This window comes from Aythya ferina (assembly GCF_964211825.1).
Source record: "Aythya ferina genome assembly, chromosome: 1".
Lineage (NCBI taxonomy): Eukaryota > Metazoa > Chordata > Aves > Anseriformes > Anatidae > Aythya > Aythya ferina.
In genome coordinates, this window is record NC_140296.1 from 113,224,612 (window position 1) to 113,240,157 (window position 15,546).

Below are 15,546 nucleotides of genomic sequence, written 5' to 3' on the forward strand. Positions count from 1 at the left end.
AAGATTACTGCAGCCACAGAGGCAATGAAGCTAAAAAGCACAACAGCTCAAGCTGATACAAAAGCCATACAGAAAATCAAACTCTGAGGCTAAAAAAATGGGGGGTTGTTTGTTTTGAATGCACTGACATTAAATTCCAATTTAAAGGCAATTCAAGAATCAGTGCAATCATTTCCAAGTAGTTAGCCTAGTGGTTTTATGAAAAAAGAAACTCCAACCCAAAGAAGGGATCATTCCCCCCTCACCACCACCCCCACTTTAGACCCTGGATTGACTTTTTAGGGGAAATTCAATGCCCTGTATCACTTCTGATAGGACTTGCTCTCAGATTAGGGGAACTCCCCAAATCCCTAGGATGGGGACAGCCCTTCCCTGGCAAGGAGAGCCAGAGCAGCACAACAATTTCGCCAGGGTTTCATAGCAACATCCTCACCTACTCCTGTGAGGACTGGCAGGAGCAGCAGAGCTCAGTACACCCACTCAGAACAACAGTACCAGGGACCTAAGACTAACAGTTATTTCCTCAGAGTAGGAGAAAGGGAAGAGAGGAAAAGAAGATAGTGCTCCAAGCTTCATTTTCACTACCTTGTTTTTATTTCACTCATCTTCCGCTTTCTCCAAAGAAGCAGCTTTTGACTGAAAGCTTAATTTCTAGCATTTTTCAGTATGTATTTAACTTACAGGAATATGGCTAAGGTTATGCTGAACCAGCATCTAAGCTATATTGAGCTTTCCTTCCTCACCATTCAAATAAAACGGAGTATTTTCCCAATTAACATTTTTGCTTCCTGTTTAAGTGCATGACTCCAGGCTCTGGAGTCAGTACCAAGGAGCTGCGGTTGCTCCAGAAGATGTCGCTATTCTGCAGAAATCTCCCTAGAAGGCTCGGTATCTTTGCAGCCAGTGAACAGATTAATATAGTTAAAATGAATCAGACGATTTTCAGAACAAGTCTCTGATAAGTTCAGCCACTCCATTTCCTCTGCGAATACAGCTCCACCATCTACGTAAGCCTTTTATCATAGTTAATGTGTCTTAATATATTAACATTCATTTTATTCTGACCATTTGCTGAAGCATAAAGTTACCTTTAAGCTCCTTTCTCCCTCTCAGGGTACATACTTTTCTCCTAATACTTCATTAAGGACAAAATACATTTAGCAAGGAGGACTGGGGATGGAGGGGAGGGCAAGCAGGCAAAACAGGTATTTTCTCTGCTTTTTCAACCACAATATGCAACTACACAACATTTCCTCTTTAGGACAATTCAACTGTTAATGTAGTGACATCTTTGTGAGTTTCAATGCAGCATAGTAAAACAGTCCATACCATGAGTTCAAGACCAAATCATCACATTCTTAGCAATTGCTTCTGCTCGTTAAAAAGAAAGAAATAGTCTCACAGCAGACAGTGCCCAATTGACAAGCCTTCTGCAAGTCTAACATACCAAATCCTTTATCTCATTTTCCAAACTGAGAATACTACTCTTCTGAAACTTATCACCACGGCCCCAGAGCTTTCTCTGGAAGGAAAAATTTGATGCAAGGTAGAAATATCAAACACTATCGAGGCCCCATTACTCCAGCTTATTTTAACAAGTACATTTCACAGTCATCACAATCACCAAGAACACAGATTTGTTGTTGATTTAGGTAGCCATCTGCCCTTGTCACTATTTGTTAATTATTGTTCTTCTTTTCTCTCCCTGAATACATGAACCACTTATCCCTTGACTTAACCCACTTCTTCCATCTTTCTGCCCTCTGAGAGAGTCAGTATTTTGGCTAAATCCACATGCACACACTCCACAGCTCCTCTGCATTAACTCAGCAAGTCCCTTACTGAAGACTCAGGCAAAGCTGGACCAGTCTCCAGCTCTTCTTCAACTCAAGATGGAAGCAGAGCCAGCACCGAGGAATCCACACTGCTCTCTGCTGAAAGACCAGCCTGGTGCTGGCAGGCTTGCTAGCAGCTCAGCACTGTCATCTGATGTCTCATGCTCCAAGGCATGAAGCCTGACATCAGGACTCCGCACTCAGAAGGGAAAACAGAGTGATTATCAATGCAGGTTTTAAAAAGAAAAACAAGAACAACAAACTTGAGGAGACTTGCTCTCTAACTCCCCATCATGGTTCTGGGTCTGTTAACAGGGACACTTTACATCACTCCGAGGTTTTAGAAGGAAAATATTCTTTTTCTCTCTGGTCAAATAGCCATTATTTAATTAGTTTCTACTGGTAACTCTACTCAGCACTTGTGTCTTTGCTCAACACATCCAGCAACCAAGTGACAGACTGCTGCTTTCCTCTTCAGCTGAGAAACCACATCTACCAGGTTTGACACCAGGTGTGGTGGAAAAAAAGGTGCCCCATACTAAATAAATCCCTGTTCAGCAGCACTATCACTGCTGGTCTTGTGTTCACTGGTTTTCAGTCTTAAACAATGTTTATCCACTCTGAAACCTAAGGTGAGGGAATGGTAAGGACATGCCCATAATATCTTCAGAGACCTCTGCCTTCACCAGGCTTTGCTCTGTGACTGATGAGGTCCTTCCCAGAGGGTGAAGGAACTGCTAGAGAAAGCCCAGCTGTAGCTCCTGTACAGTCAATATTCACCAACTGTGCTGTGGGGAAGCAATATATTTGCCCTTGGGAAAAAGTTGGTGCCATCATTCAGTGGGAGCTGTCATAGTCTAAGGATACGGGGAAGTACAGGAAAACCTAACTCAGCTGATTGACATCCTTCTTCCCCCTCTCCAGGGCCTCTCAAATACAGAGGCCCAAGACTGTGGGGCAATAAAGCCATACCATCAGACCCCCTCCATCAGCTATGCCTGTGCTGTTACTACGATGAACTGGTATTTACTCCAAAACCTGAGAGGATAAGCTGGGCTAAACAGTGGTATCAGCTTCCTAAAGGGCTTCCTTCACCAGAAGGCTCCCTGCTTTCCCCCCCAAGTTTTATTGATTTGGCTGATCAAAGTTATCACCACATTTAAAGAGGCAGCAGTAAAGGAATGAAAGTAGTTTCATCACGATACAAGTACTTGTACTACAGACAAGTAAGACTGCTTCCATCACCACGTTCCCCTCAATGACCAGAGGGTCCCAGACCTCTGCTTTTGTCCAAGTTTCACTCCAAAGAAAAAAAAGTAATCAAAAAAATACACACAAAGCAGCACACAACTACCCTCTCTTGCTGAGAACTGTTCAAAAGCAGAGTAAAGACATTTCCCTACTTCTCCTTCATCCAGAGTGAATAAAAAGATGAGCAGCCATGGATGAAGATGTGTTACTGAAACGCACAGTAATGTAAAAGGTTTTAAAATTGAAACTGCTGGCCTTTAAGTGGTTGTAGATAATAGCTGAGCTGCAGCCATGCTGCTTTTAATCTAACAGCACTGAGTGACAAATGATAGCATGAGGTGGAGAAGAATGCCCTCCCCTGCAGCGTCTTCCTCTTTAGTGAGGTTTTAGTGTGCTTACTAATCAAATATGAAAATAAGCATGCCATCAGCAGCACCTTTTAGTTTAGGAAGGGACTTGAAATATGAATCTCACATACATGCTCACAGCTCTGATACAGTTGAGTTAAAAATTAATGAAAGGCTTTCCATCTGGAAATTATCATTTGCTGTAAACTTCTCCTTTTTTTTTTTTTTTTTTTTAAATCAGAACACCAGAGATCAAAGCATAAACAAGGGACTTTGGAAGTCTTTAACAAGATATAGCACAGTCAAAGCCAAAGATGCTATGTAAACTCTGGATATAAAGAAGTTTCTCATCTCTGTCAAGGTGGCCATCTCCAGTCCCACTGCTCTTTGTGACATTTGATTTCCTCAGTGGTTCTCACTGCCTGCTGAATTCCCATGAGATTTGTCCTCAACCTCCTCTTTTCCTTCTGCCTTTCTCCCTAGATCTCATGCAGAGACCTGGAGTAGGATTCCAAAGCACCCCCAGCTTAAGGATGTGCTAGACCTGACCCACCACGTCCAGGAGGATGACAACACAGGCCAACTCCCAATACATAGAGGTATGGCTGCTGCAGTAGAAGAGAAGTATTCATCACTCTCCTCCAGTAAGCACTGCCTTCTGCCACACACACACAATCCTGTATGTATGATAAATTGCGCTGTCTCACAGGAAGACTTGCAGCCCTTTGTCTCCAGGTACAGTTTCCAAGCATTTCACATGCTTTTTCTGTTATGGAAAGGGTAAGTCAAAGCTTGATTTATATGAGACTACAGCCACTGCTTTGCTTAGGGAGGGGGATTTCAGTGTATATTTTACACACTCTGCGCACAGGACAAGCACAAAGGTGGTGACATTGAGAGGAGCATAGAGGACTTGCACTCAGCTGTCATTCACTGACAACAGAGCTTGGACACTGCTCCACCTAAGTAGCTATAACTTAATAAATACGTAGTCTGCTTGCAATCTCATGCACCTGGTTTAAATACATAACAGAGAAAAGCAAGGGACAGTTGAAAAATTCACTTTTCATCTTAACTGACAAATTCAAGTAGTTTCTGCTATCTTCTACTTGGATTTATTCAGAAAAAAAAAGTTCAGATTTACACAACTAAATTTGCACAATTCACACATAAGGAAAAATTAGATCCTCAATGTCCAAGGCTCATCAAGGAAGGTTTTTCCGTAAGTCATGGGTACGCAAAGGTGACACAGATACCAGACCTGGCACTGCACAGGATGCATCCCTAAGAATATTTTAATCACTGGAGCCAAACCCCCCCACCCCATCAGGGCTACTCAACAAAAAGGTCTCACTGGAAGTCAGGCTTCACATTGTCAAAACATGGCCTTGATCATCTCCACCTTTAGGTAATCAGCAAACACTCCTAAGGGGTTTTGTTTCTAGAGCCCTATTTCCCAGCCCCTGCTGCAATTCCGGTAATGGAAAATTAATGTACAGAAACTGAAACATTCACAGCCACTAGCCTTCTTAAAGGCCTCCTGCCTTCAGATGTCTTCCAAAACTCAGTTTTCCCTCTATCTGCTCCGGACCTCCCTTTTTACCATTTCAGTTGCTTCAACTTGAGCTCTACAACACCTTTACAAGGAACTACATATGGCAAGACTGAAAAATAAAGCCCAGATCTTTCACTAAAGCTCGCAAGTTTCAATTAAGTGAGAAACAGTCAAGACTGATCAGTAGAGCTTAATTAGCAGAAATGTGGCCCTTTCTCTCTTCCTGGCATAATCAGCAGTAAAATGTGCTAAAACAAGAGGAAGAAAGGATGGGCTAGGGACAGAGGTGATCATCTTGAACAACTGTCTAATCATTCATAACCTTGATTCACATATATAGTAAATATATCCTCTTCCTTTTCATCAGCATGTGTTGACACCTACAGTAATTACTCCCAGAAAGTTAACTCTCTGAGGCAATATTTCTAACCCACTTAATTGCACAAGTACCAACTTACACTCTATCAGCACTGATGAGCTGTGACATCCTCCTGTCAGCCAAGTAATTTGTTGGCAGAAAATGCCACAGACACTTTCTTCTCCATCTTTCAAAACCCTTCATGCAAATGAGGCAGAGTAATTAGCACTGACCTTTGGCTAATGGTAGTTGCCAATCAGGGGTGTTTCCCTACTCAGCTGCTGAGTTTATATATTCCACTGAACAACCAGGAGTACAAACCAGGCACACTGTGCTCGCAGCAGGCAGCCAGCAGTACTCACAGCGTGGTTGCCATCAGGGTACGGGATGCTTCCCTACTACTTCTAGGGACTGGCATTAGAAGCAAATAAAACTTCATGATGCCCTACACCTCATAGCACTAAAGGCGAGTTTTAGACCAAGAACAAACAGAAGAAAACAAAACAAGCACAGAAACAAAAGAGAACTTGACCCAGGTACTTTTCATTCAGAAACCTTTCAAGGGGAAAAAAGAGCACAAGGCTGTTTGGGAGTTGAGTTGGGTGAACTCGAGTATTGCCACCTGGTCTGGCCAGACTTGCTGGTCTGAGACAGCATTGTCTGTCAGCCTCACAGAACACGTTATTTGAAGCTTCAAAGCACAAAGTTCAACATTTAAAAGTGACCACGAAGTGGTCTATTACCATTTCCAGAAGCTCCTTGCCCAGGGCACCCCAATGAAGGCGTCCCTTTGTCCGCCTGCTCCCCTCATGAGGGCTCTCGCCACCATAGGCCTCACCCTCCACACCTCCGGGGCCTATTCTTAGCTTCCCTGCTCCCAGCAAATTGGTCACAGTTGCATTCACTGTCAAGCAAATCCAGCCAAAGATAAATCACCTCACATTAATCTTTTACAGTCCACACACAAGGCCGAAGAGCAGTAAGTTGACACTTTAATCACGGCACTGCTACATGCCCCTGTTCCCCACCAGGCTGTGAGCACCTCCTGCGCTCTGGCCCATCGTCGCCAGCCACCCCGCAGCTGTCACCAAGTGAAAAATGCCATCTCTGGAAATGCTGTCGCTGTCTGTTTGCAAGCATAAAGATTAATACAGAAATCAATGGAAGTTGCTGGTGTCTACCAGGGTGATGGAAGAGGCAAACAGCCTGGGAGCCCAGCCATCCAAAACTGGAGCATGAGCATCGCCCCACAGCAGGTTTCAGCTTCAAAGGTGGTAAAGCACTGGTAAGGGATCAGTAGAATTGGATTATGGAGTTAAGTCCCAAATACATACGCCATAAGTAATATTTCCAGTTGTGACAAAGCTTGGTTTGACTCAAAATAATGTACAACTTCAGAAGGCCATCTGTCAACAAAATACCTCTCTCCATCCCACATCCATGGAGTTCAGCAAACAAACTTGTTTTGATGTTTTCAGCATCTCCAATTAGCCAAGCATCGCAAACACATGTGCCCAATAACACACTGTCTTTCATGGATGGAGGCAGAAAATGGTTACTTAAGAAACCCGTAACTAATGAAGTAAGCCACAGGAAAATATGTGCCTAATCCATCCATTGGTGGTCTATACTTAAAAAAAAAAAAAAAAAAAAAAAAAAAAAAAAAAGAGGCTACCTTTTCCTCCACCACAGCAGCTGTGCATTTTACAATCGAGATACAGCAAACTAGCACAGTCACAGCAAGCCTAGTCAGGGAGGAAGAATGTAAAAAGATGGAGATAATTTCATTTTTTAGTTGCAGGCAAGGTCACACTCCAACAGCAGAGGCAGGCCACCCAAAGCATATTTATCAGCCTGCAAGGCAGACAAACAACATATAATTGAAGGGTTTTTTCTTCCTCTCTCTCCCCCCACCCCATCCAAAAAAAAAAAAAGTCATGCACACTTCTCTTTGTGTATTACTCCCTGGAACAAGCCATTCCTTTTGGAGCAGACTAAATATTCATGGACAACTTTTCTTTGAGATCCTGAGCCAACAGCTTCCTCTGAAGCCAAGGAAAACTGCAGTTTCTCAATACCTTGAACTACCAGGCAAACTTGTAGATGTACATGTGTGGATCATATATACAAACCACATACAGAGCTGTAGGAAGATATTTGAAACAAAGTACTCTTTCTTATTTACTTTACAATCACCATGGGACACAACAAATTAACTGAACTAATCAGCTAATAGAGAGAATTAACTCCCAGAAATCTAGACGTTGTGGTTCCTGTATTTGGGAATTGATACCAGACAATCTTCAGTCGCTGACTGTGTTACTGATTATGTCCAATTATGGACAAGAAAAGGAGTCTGAGATGTTTGAGCTGGAGCAGAGAGAGGCATAATTTGTGCCTTATGTTAGGCAGATCCTCTTCACTATTATAGCATTATTCAATTATTCACAATCTATTTACAGTCAAGGAGACAATACAGCCATGTGCTCTGTAATATTTACCATTTTACCAAGCTGTCTGATGCTAACACGTTCTATTAATAGGGTACCAAGGGGTGACACTAAGTGAAACTGCACTGGAGTGGCTCAAATCACGATCAGCTAGCATACAATTAGTCAAGGTGGGAGGTTGAGCTTCAAGCCTGGGATGTAATTCAATTCAGTGTCCTGACAAGAGGCAGCTTTAGTGCCTTCCGTGCGCTGGGTAAGCAATACTCCAAAGCGAGCACCAGGCCAGCAATGCTATTATCCCACACATCCTCAACACAGGATGTCTTCTGTGCCTCAGCACCACAAAGCTGCTCTTTCTTTTTGCTAAAATAATTAGCTGTGTGATTTAAAAAAAAAAAAAAAAAAAAAACACTTTTCTGTCACTGTCTGGCATCCATGGCTCTGTCAAATGGAGAGCATTCAGCACAAAACATAAAGCACTCCCTGCTTGCAGACAGAATCTGGGCAAGGTGTTGCTTTAGAAGAACAACGTGAGTCATTGCTTTTCCACTACTCATCTTCTCCCTTGATCACAGACTGCAAATATACACACCCCAAAACACTGCCTCTGACAACACACAAAAATATCTTTCTTTTGAATTAGAAGATTTCCAACTACTAGGTAGCTGTTAAGCAGGCTGAGACAATCACTCTCCACACTGAAGGTAGTATCTCAGTGACTCTAATCCCCTACCTGTTCCTAAGCATAAACCGTCACCTCCAAATACATGTTTCATTTGGGAAACACCTTTACAGTATGTTAGTCCAGCACCTACCTGCTCAGGAAAGGGTGTGAAGAGGAAGCCTGGAAGAGGAACTATAGCTCGATTTCCAACAAAGCAAGTAATATATATCACAGGGGATTTTATCACCTCTTAAAAAGGATTTGTATGATAAAATGACAGCCATCATATCTGTAAACCTTCAGGATTAAAAGGTATTTCATTAAAGCAGATACCATCAGATCTAGCTAAAACTAAGATATCCTGCCCTAGGCATTCAGGGTGCACAGAAGCGCAGCAGATCTAATGCAAGCAAGTTTAAATCCCTCCAACAATATGAGAAGAGAAACACTACAAGGACTAAATGAGTGTCAGTGAGACAAAGGAGAGAGCCAGATTAAGCAGTAGTTTTCTTGGCCACCTTCCCAACGCCATAGGGATGGCAAGTGGGTCGCCAGAAGCTCAGTGGCAAACTCTGGACAGGGCAGGGACACTAAAGCAGCTGGGGACAGAGTGGTAAGAAGGGCAGACAGAGCTCTTGGTCAGTAAAAGAAAGGAGAAAACAGAAGGGAGAGTCTGCCCCTGCACTGCTTCATAATTAAGCCAAACATGGAGCCACCACTGCAAACCCAGAATATGATTTTTATCAGCATTCCCCTAGCATGGCACAAGGCTTACAGCAAGAGCACAAGAGGTCTCCAAGTACTATGACAAGAGCCTAGGCAAGATAACATAGGGAAAAACCCCAACATTTTTAGGTCCATCCATCAAAGCTACAGTTTCCAGCAGCCATAACACGTACTGGGCACGTGGGCATTAGACCACCTGAGGAGGCTCAGTCAACCCAAGCTTTAAAAGGCATCTTCCAAGACTTCTTCCTTCAAACAAGCATGCCAAACACAGCAACAAGCCTTTCACTCTCCAACACTAGATGCTACTAAAACATAAGCAATGTTTTTGTTGTTGCACATACAGAGATACAGAAAGCAGAGACCTGGACAAATCAAAGCCATGGGGATCTGTTAACAAGCCTGCTGCCCTCCCACACAGGAGGGGACCTACAAGGGCAGGGCACAAAGGATGGCTGCCACCACTCCTGGTTTGAATTCAGCAGCTTCTAGATTGTTCTCAAGCTGCAAAGAAGCCTCTGCACAGCCCCTATATCACCCCCAAAACAAATCCAGGCATAACCCAACTCCCAGCTCTGGCCTTACTGGGCCAGGAACCGCTATTCACCCCCCCACCCCATTCCTTCCATTTCAGAGGAACTCCCTCCATTTGAGAGCAGCTCACAAATCACTCACAGCACAGCAGCCATGCCAGTAAACCTTCCTCTCAGCTACCACATCACAAACTTTTAACCTGCAATAGCCAACATGCCAACCTATACCCTCTACCATTAGCCAGCTCACCCCACATTTGGTGGGCACAAACTAGGATGGTATTAAAGGTTATCCTACCTGCTGCCAGCCAACTCAGATCAGGCTTCAGGAAGTCATGGTGACTGCCCGTGGTACTTGCTACCACATTGCCTTAAATATGCACAGCTGTGACCAAGGAACCACCTTTTACACCCATGCAAAGAAGCTGCCTTCAGATTATGTAGTATTTTAAACAGGTGCTGAGAACTATACATGATAAAAGGTTGTAAAAAAAAAGGGGGGTCCATTAACACCAGGTGTTCTTTTTTCTTTCTTTCCTTTTATTATTTTTTTATTTTTTATTTTAAACTGTTTTTAATTGGTTCTTCAGGATAGAAAGCCAGAGTAACCTATTAATCCCAATATAAGCTTTTCCCTGAGTAAAAGTTTGGACTGGCTTTACTTTTATCCAAATCTCTCCCTTGTGTAATACTGTGGAAGACAATCATGTTACAGCATGGGAAAATGTATGCTTTTATATCTAAGGGAAAGCTCTCTTTATTATTCACTGCAGATGGATGCAGGTGTAGGTAGTGGCTACTGATACCATTTAAAAGCCCAGCTACGTAACTTTCCCTAAATATAGGCAGATGCTTAAAGGAAAAGGTTGAAGCTGTACAGGTTAAATGTTAAGCTCATATCTCATAACAACAAAAATACAGGTTCCTGTGACAGTAGGGCAAATTTCTGGTTACTTGGGTCTCCAGAGTTGCTCCCTTATTACCACATAGTCCCTGACAAGTGACTCCTGAGCAGTTTATGCACTTGGGAATATCCATTTAGATGTCTTGGAGATGTGTTTTGGGCCCCTGGGCATATGACGTATTTTTCTCTCACATGTCAGTACATGAAATCACCCCTTCTGTATCAGATGATCATTTCCTAAGCATTTTCTGGAAGGACGTAAATCCCTTAACTGCCTTGGAATAAATCTGCAAGGCATTAGGCATCTCAAGGGGACACGGGGCTCCAGCTGTGCCAGGATGGAAGGCAGCACTCCATCCAGGGTTGGCTAAGCAAGAAAATGGACAGACATCTTTTTACCTAAGCCTGAAGAAGCAAGATACAAACACAAAACAGTCTGATCATCTTTTTTGTTTTGTTTTGTTTTGGTTTTGGTTTTGTTTGGCTACAGCCCAGCTAGTTTTTATTTGATATGATTTTGGTGTTGTTGTTTTTTTTTTCAGTCTCATCAGTTAACAGGAATTAAACCGAAGGGAAGGTCCTGTGCATTTGATCAACCCACCCACGCAGTTTTGTAAACATCCAGTGAATCTACATGTGGTATCACTCAGTTAATAAATAGAAGCTCATGCTTTCACCATCCCTGTCGCTATGCAGTGTCCTGAAAGGCAATGTAGTGCACAAACTCTGAACACGCAAGAAACAGGATGCTTTCTTTTTCTTTTTCTTTTTCTTTTTCTTTTTCTTTTTCTTTTTCTTTTTCTTTTTCTTTTTCTTTTTCTTTTTCTTTTTCTTTTTCTTTTTCTTTTTCTTTTTCTTTTTCTTTTTCTGAAAAACTGCAGCTAATGTAGAATTGAAGTTCCAGACAGCAGAGAATGAAAATAATGATTTCACAGCATCTTCGAAGACACCTCTGCAAATACGTACAGGCTTAGATTGATGCAGCAGTGTCTTTGATGTGTTTTCACCTCTCTGTTTCAGGGGCCACTTTCCACCCCAGCTCCACCATGTCATGAAGGAGTCATATCCCCTTTATCTGCAAAATACTGAAGAACAAAGCAGCTCAAGGCTACATGGGGAAAGTTTTGCCTCTGGTTAGATCTTCTACTGCTCGCAGCTCATGAGGTTGCTTTTGACTGCTCTATATGACACCTAGCTAAAAATACTGATTTCTTTTTTTGTTTGTTAGCTGGCATAATAATAACCTCTCTAAACATGTCATCCCTATTCTGGCTGAACCTGCACTGCATAAGGCCCAATGAGCAAAGAAGAAAAATAGTGGAACTCCTGACTCACTAGTACAGATCTACTCATTTTCTTCAGCTCCCACAATGCAGGACATAGATATTCACATGGGTACAGATGAAAATTCAGCATAGTGTACTGCACTGGATAGAACTCGGATAGCTGGTGCTCTCCATATTTTCCTGTCCCACCACCTTGCAGATGCATGGTTTTCAGCAGGATCGCTTGCAATGCTCTTGACAAAACACCTTTTCATTAGAAAATGGTGATTTACAGAAATTCAAGTATTCCACGTAAAACATAAAAATGTTTCTCCCCACAGTAACCTGATAAGCAGCTAATAAGTTTACAGATGTTCTCACCTCAGAGCTTCTACACTATGAGAACTGCCTCAGAGCTAAAAGCTAGGGATTTAAAGGAACACAGGAAGTTGTATAAACTGCAGCTACGCAGATGGCTTGAGCCTGGGCTCCTGGAATTTCCCAGCTCCTGGCAGGTGGGCACGGATGCCTGTGCTCTCCTCCTTTGAGCATCTGGGAGTCCTGTACAGTGGCAGGCATCTCAGCAAGGCATTTCAAGTCCTCAGCAAGTCTGGAAATCCCATTTTTCTGGCCTTCTTACCATTTTCTGCCCATGGACCAGAAATTCCCTGTGGTCTTGAGATTCAGTATTTTTCCCAAATCCTCCAGAGTTGATCTGGAAACTGCTGTGGAATCCACAGCCAGATGTGCTCTTTTGTTCAAACAACAATAAAGAGAGGGAGACAGAGGGAGATAAATGTTTTTAAAAACTCCATACAAACTGAACAGAGAATAAATCTGACAATTTTCCATGTTTAACATCACCCCTCTGCAGGAAATAGACATTAATTCATATTTATTTTCTGGTCTGGAATAAAAGGTTCTTCCAGAGATCAGTTCATTCTGACTCTTCATATGCTGAGCTCTGTCCAAGCCAGATGAGATGTTGCCTGCAATGTCTGTCATACCTCTCTCAGACCCAGTGATGGATCTGAGTGGTCAGCACTCACAGAGTTGACAGCTTGGAAGTAAAGCTCCTCTGTGAGGAACCCCAAACTTAATTTCCTGGTGTGCATGTTCATGTCTGGCACCTTTCTCATTGCTATTCCTTTACAACCCTTCCACTTCCACTATGGTCTTGGGTTTGCAATGAACCTGTTAGCCTGCTGTGGAGACATCACATTAGGGTGATGGCACCTTTGGACCCCTGGCTGTTGGACATGTGGTAGGCAGGCCCACAGCTGGACTTCTCACTTCTTTGAGGGTGGTGGCACCTTGTCCTTTCGTTTAGCAGCAACCCTGGGGGATATGAGTCCTCCAGCCTTGCTTCCTGCAGTGCCCTTAGTCATATCTTGTCTCTGCCCTGCCCTGAAGGACTTTTGCTTTCCACCCATGGCTGAGAGATGTGTGGCCCCCTTCTGACAAAGCAACCACTTAAAAAGTTTCTGAATGATAAGTTTCAGGCTGTTGTCAGCACTAATCCTCATGGGTTTTTAACTGCTACTTCAACACGACCTGTTTAAAATTGAGGTAAACAATCACATGTTAAGAATATTCATGTGTACCTGAGTGATGTATATTGATGGTATTCCGTGTATCAGATTTTCTCTACTGATAACTGCAAGAGAGGGTTTTACAGACTTTCTAAGACTGTATTCACTATGGAGGTTCTGGTTCTATCTGTGGCAAAACAAAACCAACACATCACGTATTTCGTACTCCCTGGATTGCCATTATGATGTCTAAATTACCAATAAAATCTACTTTGAGTTCCCAGATGCAGGCAGAAGCATTTCTATTAAGATGGGACAACTGGACTGACTCACTTAATATTCTTCTGTTGTTTTCAGTATGTGTGTATACATATATACACACACATATGTGTGTGTGTGTATATGTGTGTGTGTGTCCATCTGTTTTTCTTCAGAACTTTTTTATTACTTGCAAATGTCAAAAGTTCAGAAAAAAAAGGGTAGGGTCTCCAGTGTATGCTGGAGAAGTTACCTTGTGAAGAGATATGGGTTAAGCCAGGCTAAGGGACTGGGCAAGGTGCTAGGGGAAGGTCCCAGCATTACAGAGCTGTAATGAGATGATTACAGGGACTATAAGTACCCTGTGTCAAAGGTGATGTCTCAGCCTAGGGAGGGCTATGAGTAGATACAAGCTGACCACTCTTCCAAAAATAGGCCATGGCTATCTTCCATCACGCTGCCAAGGAGCAAACACTTAAGCACGTAATTTTATATAATTTATGTAATTTTATTCAACACCATGCTTCCTATGATATCAAATGGCAGCTTCCCACAAGAAGCTGAGTTACACTAGCATTCACCTTTCCATTGGTCTCCAGCTGAAAATACAGCAAACAGGCCCAGGCCTAGACTAGCTGAGGGCATAGCTGCCACTAGGGCCTCTGGTCACACTCCCAGCTGCAGGCTCCCCACCATCTCCCGAGTTTTCTGGGGAGCAGAGGGTGATCCTTCCTTGCCCTGGCTGCAGGCCCTCACCCCACGTCTCTCCCTCTGCTGAGGGGCTTGGTGATAGCCTTGCTTGTGCTGCAATGGTACCGTGGGCCTCAAGGAGTTGTTATGTTCTCTGCCCTTCATCTGGCTTATGCCACGTCACCACAGTACTGGTGACAAAAGCAGTCCTGTCTAAAGCAGGTTTCAGAGCCAGCATGCCAGAACTTATATTTCACCTACAGTGAAGTGAGACCTAAGATTTGGAAAATACTGGTAGCACAGAACCTGTTCCTGCTCCTGCCCCTGCCTCCTCCTCCTCCCTCCCCCCTCCTTTTTTTAAACATTGTCCCTTTTCCTGTCACCACAGTGAACTTTATTATAAAAATAAGACAGATTATGAGTACATGGAGAGACTGATTTGAAGCTCTAACTCCTATCATCTCTCTTAGTTAATTCAAGAAAAATAAAGGCTCTGGGGAGGTGGAAAGTCTTTCTGCAAGCCACAGGAGTCCTCCTTCAAGCTCCTGGTCATCATCGATACACATTGTAATGACAAAGGTCCTCATGAGGCTACATTAAATAACCTTTAACAGGATGTTCTTTAAACACAAAGTCAGCAAAAAGCAATGCACTCAGAAAACAGTATAAAAATACAATGTTTTGCCAGTACCTGAAGAAATGTGTGTGAAACTTTTAGAGCTGCAAACAAATTCATTTCCGCTTACAGAGCAAAAACTTGCCAACAAAATCAAGTCATTTGATTGATTTTAGTTTATATTAAGTCATCCAGAAATAGTCATCATTTAAAATCTATTGTAATTTCATGTATTAAAAATTTAAAAAAAAACAAACAAACAAAAAAAAAAACACACACACAAACAAGCAGATGCCATACTCCTAAATTTCTTGAAGCTACAATTGACTTGTAATAAAATCCCCCTGTGCATTACAAAACAGGGCTGTCAAGTTGTAACAGCTCTATTACAGCTTCTGCTTCAGTCTCTTCTAGTCTTTGTACAGACTGCCAAAATTTTCACCTACCCAAGGGAAGTTATATTCAACAACAGGGAAGAGGAAATTGTGCTCAAATGAGTTGTTCTCTCACTGAACAGATTGCACAGGTTGTTCTCTCATAACTAAAATTGTGAGGGTGGAGG

General features: G+C 42.7%; 1 long non-coding RNA gene across 5 annotated transcripts in view; it reads right to left on the reverse strand.

Moving 5' to 3' along the window:
- LOC311432717 overlaps positions 1 to 10,116 on the reverse strand; it is a 46,673-nt gene extending 36,557 nt beyond the window's left edge. For all 5 annotated transcript variants that reach the window (XR_014690253.1, XR_014690254.1, XR_014690255.1 and 2 more), the window contains exon 1: positions 10,018 to 10,116. This is a non-coding gene — a long non-coding RNA (uncharacterized lncRNA). The remainder of the gene's footprint in view (positions 1 to 10,017) is intronic.
- Between the last annotated feature and the right edge of the window lie 5,430 nt (positions 10,117 to 15,546).